Consider the following 8,936-nt stretch of genomic DNA (forward strand, 5'->3'; position numbering starts at 1 on the left):
TTTGATTCGGCTGGAAAATATTAACGCGGTATCGAAATAAAATCCGGAAATAGAACCGGTTAATTTTTTCAGCTCATGAATTTGTCGATTAAGAGATAATTCGGTAGGATGGTTGAGAATTCGCAAATACTTGGGTGTAACGGCTCCGAAGGTTGAATATTTATTTTATTCCCTACTTGTTATCAATTTTAATTCGAGAACGAAGTGGTCACAAGTTTAAGAAATATTCTCATGACCATGACTTGTTAATACCTCCAACTTTTATAAACGCGGGCTGACTGTAACTCCAGGGGAAATGATTTTAAATGATTCTCCAGGGACGTGATTGGACGGACGAACTCATCACGTCACTTCTAAATTGCCATCGGAGTTGGGTTTTGATTGGGCGATTAGACCTTTCCTAACCCATTCCCGCGATTATTGGTACTTAAGGATAATGGCTACGATTTGTTGCCAATTGAGGGCACAATTTTAAAACGTGTGTACCCTCATAGCTCTTTTATCGTGTTCACTGGGTCCATGGAGTGCTTCAAGAACAGCCAAACCTAAAATGCTGCAATCGCATACATTATGTTATAATTTTTCGGGCTTTTTTTGTCAATCATGGCGATGAACTATTTCCTTCTTGGCGATCAAAGTAAATTTATCGGAATTCATTTTAGAATTCATAAAAGAAACAGCTGCATTATATTTCTCAACGGCGCCATATGTTCGATGCGTTAAGGTCAATGGCCCATTGAAGATATCCGATTTGATCGTTAAATTAAGAAAAAAAGTGGTGGATTTTTAGAGTAAATAGATAAGCTGTGTATACTGCTTCTTACTTGTGCGATCGTGTATTTTGGGATTCATTACACCGATTAGTATAAGACTCGTAAATTGTATCTCTTGCTACTTCTTCTGCATTGCCATCGAATCCAAACCTCATCTTTTGCAATATCCTCTACATATTCTATTTTGTTTTATTGCTCGCATTGCTTCTTACTTTACGATTTTTTTCTTACGTATACTTAGCTTGATTTTTCAGGAACGCCATATTACCTTAGAATCTACCTTTTAGGGTTTCCTTTAGATCATCTGCTCCGCGAGTGGGTGACAATGGCCAAAAGAAATGAGTTATGTATTCACGAGTTGGATGGACTAGACTGCTAGATTTTAGGGCTTTGAATTTTTGGGTGGGTAGCGCCGTCGAGCAACGAATTTCATTTACGCGAAATACGAGTTTGAGGAATGTTAACAAGATTTTGATGGAGAAAAATGGGATAAATCATAGGAATGGGTGAAATATGAGAGTTATGGCGGCGTATATCATTGATGAAGGTAAGTTTGATATGTTTCAAACGCGAATTCAGTTTTTAAAGAGTACCTGGACCTTTCCAGTTGCTCGGAAAAATGTAAATGCGGGAGCCACCAGCGATATGGAACTGAAAAAAGTGAATGAAAGGAATAGAAGAGGGAAATTCCTAGATGCGAAGACATTATTGGATTATGATTAAGGAACTTATGGATCAAGAGGAGAGTTGCTATTAACGTTCTTTACTATTGTGGTGCTTTTCTGCTAAAAAAAAGCGCCGTACTTGTGTTGATCTCGAGTTGGACAGCCTTCTGGAGATGTCGTCGCAATTTTAATGGGCTTTATATAGTATTCATTTATTCAAGTCGGAGATGAGGGAGACGGGATAAAGAAATGACCACATGACTTGTTTCCTGTGACCCAATGCTTTCCCAGCCACCCGTATCTTGCGGACTGAAAGGGAACATGCTCTTAGTACACTCTAAAACGTGTGCTCACAATACTTTGGTATTATTCCATCGCCGCGATACGCCGGAAGTGGATATCCAATGGGAGAGGAGGCGATCACGAGCTAGCCTCGTTTCATCCCTCCTCCGAAGATCGAGGGGCTCAATCACGCCGAAAACCCTTCAAACCCCTCCCACACGGACACACAAGCCGCCCTACTACTTTATCCGCTCCCCCAACCCCTCCTCCCCGAACTGGGCCCGAAGTGTCCCTCTCGGGCCGAAGAAGCAATAATTGGCCCTCCATTTCGGCCCAGCGCTGACGGGAATGGGCGGGGCGGGAGCGAGGGGGCTCTTCCCCGGGAGACCCGTCATCCTTCGGCCTGCTGACCCACTTTCTCTCCCCCAGCCTCCCGGCCGCTGCGCGCAGGACTGGGGGTGAGTGAGAGTGGTGACCTTGGCTGCCCCGTCGCATGCCATTGACCCGGGTTTGATCCCTCGGATTGGGTGGGACCTTCCGCAGATTTGATGGGGGGGGGTGCGGTGCTTGCGAGGTGCTTCCCCGTGGGGATGATTCGTGAGTGCCCCCCCCCCTCCGGCCCACATTTCGCGCACATCCGCCGAAATGTGAATGCCATCACCTTCGGCAAATCACTGGGCGAGAGCAGAGAGAGCGCGAGTGGCGGGAAAATACAGATCACCAATTCAATGTGACCGACCTAATAAGTAATTTGTATGGTCAGTTAAATGTTTGTGTTATAACAATAAAATTGCTCCTCATATGCTCCTCGTGAGCTCAAGTGAAAGTATTCGATTAATGGCTGTATACTTCATGCGGATTCAGATTAATGCATTGTTAATCTTACTCACGCAGAAATTTGCAAAAACTTCAGTTAACAAAGTAATATGTCGTAATCACTAATTCTTTGACTTTAACTTTTTATCAATTCAATTTGCTGAACTGCATTAGTATATAATGCTGTTCATGCTGCCCTACTCTCTTATAACGAGATATCGGCTGTTGTTAGCGAACAAAAAAGAGCTGTTTGGACATTTTCCATTTGATGATCAACGTATTAGGGTTAACACGATCATTTGATGTTAAGGGTCTTGCCGGTATACAGAATAAGTCTTTATGCCAAAAGAACGAGCAGAAGCGTGACTGTGAAACATAAGACATTATATTTTTGACGCAGTGTAACAATTCCTTCTACCTCCCTCCTCCCCCATTTCTTTTCCCCGTCCACAATTTCAGAAACAGTGATTTTCGATCATTTTTCACGGTATTTGTAGGCGTCATTCACAGTGATTTCGGACCTTATGACTCATGCTGACATTTCTTGTTTTGATATCCTCTGTTTAAATACATGTGTGAGTTTGTTTTTAGAGAAAACGCTAAAGCAGTGAGTAACAATATATGTAACATATTGTTAATGTAAAGAGTGATGACCATTGAGTGCGCACAATTCTTTTCGACATTACCGAATTTGTCAGTATCGCCAGAGTGAGATCATCCGAGTGTCCCCTGTTTCAAATCCCTAGTGACGCCTGTGAATGCTCCCATCTAAAAATAAGAGCTGGCTGATAAGTGATACCCTGCACGCACGAATTTTGCCTGCCTTGAAGCAGTTCCGAGTGAGCTCTACACCTATGAAAAACAGACTTCCGGCTGATTACCGCGGGAAAAGAACCACATACGTACCGGCGGCGCGTTAGCCTTGTGGGTAGAGAGCGCTTGTTTCCTGGCGGCCGGAGGACCTGAGTTTAGATCTCGGCATGTCCTCTGGATGCCTCAAAGGAGGTTTTGGCTCTTGTATCAGGTCTTCCTGTGATACTGCAGGCGGCACAGGGAAAGGGACTACCCCCCCTTATTACCCTGACTTGTTAATTCCCCCGTAGAGTTAGTTCTAGTTAGTATCAAGTGGTCTAGATCTTCGCCTATCAAATCATTTTTTTGGTTATTATTGATGTTAAACCTACTGTATGGTATAAAAAAATGAAAATGCAACGATTGAATTACACAAGAGTCTTTGGATGGATTCTCAGTGTGTGAGGATAGCGCAAAAAATCGTCAGGAATAATTTCATAATACGAATATCTCAGTTTCGGCGTTCAAAATATGAATCAGGTAGTTAAACATTGTAGTTAATGTGTATTTTATTTTTGACATGCAACGCCAAAAATTATTTACTATGTATCGTAAGGCTTCTTCTATATTGTAAAAAAAGTCGTTAGTCTGTGACCAAGTAATTAGTTTTACCTATTGTATTTATAGATCAAACTACTACCTTACTTACCGCATGTTTTCATGTGATCATCGTGGGGAAACAGAAACTCTTATGAACGAGTGCGAGTAATCGGGGAAGTTCGCGGATGAGGATTGACATCGATTGCGACCTCGCGGGCGTCTGGCGGATGCCCTTTGGGTTATTTTGCTGCTCAGCCGTTTCTACCTAAACTTATTCTGCAGTTATTTCATTCCGCTCATGGACAAATCTGGAATCTTCTCGAGGGCAAATGGGGGTGGGGACGGACCGACTGCGTTAACCAACTTGTGGGGCAATATTGTAATATCCATGCGAATTTTTTGCCAAAGTGACTTCCATTTTTCATTTTTTTAAAGAGCTAGCTACATACTAAGTCATAAAATGATATGCAGTAGGTTATCACCATGACGGACAGTGCATCGAACCCATTTGCTTGACCTAAAAAAAATCCGGCCGCGGGATGGATACTGCCCTGCCAATGAATATCATCTTAAGTCGTCAGTATCGGCGATAATTTCTCCGAACTAGGTATATATATTCGTTCGTATTCCGTGTAGGTAACCTCATATGTACGTAACACGCGTCGTCATGGTATTGGCATGCTGCCACGTCGCACATATCTGACTTCCCCAACCCCTGTCGTAATGCTCATAAACTTTTTTCCCGTCAAAATAAAATATTGGCTACTCTCAGTTTAGAGGCCCTTGTCAAATGAATCAAATGCACCATTTGTCTCCCCTCTTGCCCTCTCTCTCCCGCTCTAGGCTAGTATAACTACCTTGCGAAAATTAAGTTTGTTTCATCAACCCTGCATTTGGTAGACGGTGCCAGGTCAGCTCCCATATTCATCCATTTCTTCTGCACATTGGCCATGAACAATCCCGCGTGTCTCTTTAAAGAGTTCTCCAGTTTGGCGTGTCCCTAAATTATTTCCGCTTTCAGTTCCTTACCCTATCAACCTATTGCCATCCAAAAAGCATATTTTTTCCTCCACTTTCCCAAAATTCTCCCTTCACCATCACAACCTTTAACTTCCACTGTATATCGATAATTTTCTCCCCATACTTTGCCTATTTTTCGGCTTTCAACTTGCGATTTCCTAGCTTTCTCAATCCAGTTGATATTTGGACTTAATAATGTAATCTATACGCAAAATAAAGTAAAAACGTAAAATATTCTACTGGTTTAATATGTGAGAGAGAAATGTGACATCATAAGCAACCGAAACCTTATTAGTGGGAGAAAAGCTGCGGAGCTAAGACCGGGGTAGCTAACGCTAGCCCGCAGCGTCTCCGTTTGTTTTAAATTTTGAGGTCATATTGGCAAAAATTGAGCGGTTATTGAAGCAATGTTGAAATGCGCGATGGAGGCGGGTAGTGCGTAATTTATCGAGTGGTATCAACTCCGTAGGGGTGAAAAAATCGTTTTGGTAAACAAGTAAGCACCATCGACAGGCGCCAGCCAGTTGGACATGAATCCATTTCTGCTATACGCATACAGCCCCTTTTCACATAAAAGGGAAGGTTATTATGACCGATCGACGCCGATTCTCCCTAGAAAAAATTCCAACGTCTTTTCTGTTAGAACTCTTCTGTGCTACCAACACACATAATATTACAAGTATTTTCGTTTCCTTTCTTAAATTCTGATGAGTTACACTAAACAATGTCCATTTTGTTCTCTTCCACGACTGACGAGCCCACACCGTAAAAAGAATTCAATATCACATAAAGATGAATGTTTTATTTGGAAGGCCATCGATTTGATTTCAGAAAATTATACGCAAAACTTAAATGCAGCATTATTCGAAAATGGCATCATTTATCATTTTGCCTCGCAAAGAAAACCTTTATCTTAAATTTGAGACTGTTGTAGAGCAAATCAGTATAAATTGCAGTGAAGGCATGCTTTGATGTTGCCATGCACCTTTTCGGGAAAATGGGACTTTAGGTCCCGAGAAAACGTGACCGTCTGCGACTTTTTGTATTTTGTTCAGGACGTCAAATGGAATGACTGAGCAAAAATTCAACTTTACCTTATTTTCTGCTGGCTGAAGTTGAAAATTCCTTGATCACCTGGGCGCCACTTTTTTTTAACTCTTTCTCAAATAAAATTAGTGCTGAAGCGCAATAGCGTTATGAGGAACTACTTAAGAAGTTGTTTTTACCCATATTTTACAGTGTCTACAAATGATACTGATGAAATATAAAGCTTGAGGCCAAATGTAAAACCTTATTCTAGACGAAGGATGCGTCGTCCATTGAAGTGTGCAAATAAAACCATGCTTTAGACATTTATCAACTAGTTAGTAATGGAACATATTTTATGAAGCTGCGTACTGTTAGCAAGTGTGTAAAAAAGTTAAAGATGGGTAGGTAGCGTCCCAAATATTTGCTTATTCTCCATGTAAAATACCGTGTAATCACATGCCACGAGTTACAGGGAATTGTAGTAGGATATCGTTCGAATATGCGAGAGAAACTGGAGAGAAGATGAGTGCGTGCCAATGTTAGTTATTGCCATAAATCCCACGTCCACTTAGGGCTGTCAATTTTCCTTCGTGCTTAAGCTATTATACATGTATCTGCAAACCCCTCTCCAAATTTTCAGAGTGAGAAAGAATTATGAATTTATGTACAAAGCAGTTAATAGGCACTAATTACGTAACGTTTGGAAGGACCAGAACGTACGTAGATAATCTTTAACTTTTCGGACTAACAACATCAATTGCGTCTATGCTATTCATTTGCTATTGAATGGCCATTGTAAATAAAAAATTAAACTCTTAAGAAGAAGACCACTTAATTTTGCATGAAATTCTGTTTTTCAAGTATGTTGACATTTTTTTTGGCTAAATGACGAATATAACATTTATACGAGATAACACATGCGGGCTATTAACTTGATAATATCCTTGGAGGTACGTACAAGGGTTGCTATTTATATTTTCAGCCTAATAATGAAAAGACAGTCATTTATTTTTGAAAATGACTTTATTGTTTTTCAAAGTATTCTCCATGATAATCAATACACTTTTGCATGCGCTCGAACCAATTTTCGTAACACTTTTTCCACTCCGATTGAGGTACCTCCAAAACATAGTTTTTGAATGCATCAACGTTTTCACCATGCTCCGAAAAACGTTAGCCACGCAATTTTTCCTTGAAAAACGGGAATAAAAAGACGTCATGTGGTGCTAAATCAGAACTGCACGGAGTATGACCCATCAATTCGACGTTTGGGCTAGTCAAATACGAGTGTAGTCCCAGAAGTACCCGACCCAACAAAGACAATACATAAATTTTGGAAAAAAATGTATTTATATTTCAACATTATCTCCTTTCAGCTCTATACCTTTTTCCCAGCGATGTTCAACGAGTTTGATACCCTTTTTATAATAAGAACTATCTTTCTCCTCAAAATAGCCATTAAGTGCCGACCTCACTTCTTCACGGTTGGAAAATCTTTGACTACTGAGCCATTTTTTCAAGTTTGCGAGCAGAAAATAATGCAAGTGGGCTAAATCTGGCGAATAGGGCGAGGCATGAGACAGCAATTCAAACTTTAATTCATGAATTTCGGCCATTGAAATAACGGATTTGTGAGCTGGTGCAATGTTTTGATGAAACAACACTTTCTTCTTAGCCAAATATGGCCGCTTTCGCTTGATTTCTTCGCTCAAACGTTGTAATAGGTTCGCATAATACTCGCCGTTGATAGTTTTTCCTTTTTCAAGATAGGAGTCAATGAAAATTATCCCACGAACATCCCAAAAAACCGACGCCATGACCTTGCCTGCAGATGAAACTGTCTTCGCCTTCTGTAAAGCCGGTTCTACCTTTTGAATCCATTGTTTTGATTGTTCTTTTGTCTCGGGTGTGGAGTACTGGACCCATGCTTCATCCATAGCTATGAAATGGTGCAAAAATTCTGCTTAACTACTATGAAACTTTGCTAAAAACTCAATTGAAACATCTTCACGACACTGGTTTTGCTCGAGTGCGAGCAAACGCGGCACCCATCTTTCACACAGATTTCTCATGTCCAAATTTTCAGTTAATATGCGATGTACTGCACTTTTTGAAATACCTACTATGTCGAGTCGTTGAGTATCACTTTGTGGATTTTCTTCACCGTTTATGAAGTCGTCACCTCATTTCGTCGACCAATGCGATGCTCGTCTTGACAGCTTGTACGGCCTCGTTTGAACTCTGCTACCCAATATTTTACTCTTGTAAAGAAGGAACAGACTCACCCGGAGTAGAATCCAGCTCAGTTTTTATATTGTTTGAGCTGAGGCCTTCAAATAAAAGTATTGTTTCACATAACGACGGCCAATTTTCCCCATTTTCACAAATGATGGCTGCCAAACAAATACTAAACAACATAGCGCCTTCAAACTGTAAACATATTCTTTATAGATTGTATACTTTACAATACAGTGATATTTTACAAACAACTACTGCCATCTCTAGGCCAGGCCGGGTACTTCTGGGACCACCATCGTAAGTAGTTGTTTCAGCCTATCTGTGAGAGCTTGCATTTTCATAATGAAGAATGATCCTTCGTTGCCACTTCTATTTTCGTACTTCACCAAGCACTTCTGACAAACAAATGCTCGTGTACAGTTCAGAATCCACGGTTCGATATTGCTCTAACAGTGCGGTTGCCTCATGTCCAGTTATTCCGCAGAAACAGGCGATCATTTGCTTCGATATGCTTCGTGCACGTGCAATTTTGTCGAATTTGGCTTGTCTTGGAAGACCTATACAGTGGGTTGCTGTTTTATTTCGGGCTCATACGCATAGATCCAAGATTCGCCACCTGTGTAGATGCTATACACAGCTTTTGATACCTTGCGATTGTATTTTTTGGGAATTACTTTGCACCAATTGACACGAGTATCTTTTTCAGCTTTTGTCAAATTAT

This window comes from Hetaerina americana, unplaced genomic scaffold, assembly GCF_022747635.1.
Source record: "Hetaerina americana unplaced genomic scaffold, ioHetAmer1.1.p SCAF_2, whole genome shotgun sequence".
Lineage (NCBI taxonomy): Eukaryota > Metazoa > Arthropoda > Insecta > Odonata > Calopterygidae > Hetaerina > Hetaerina americana.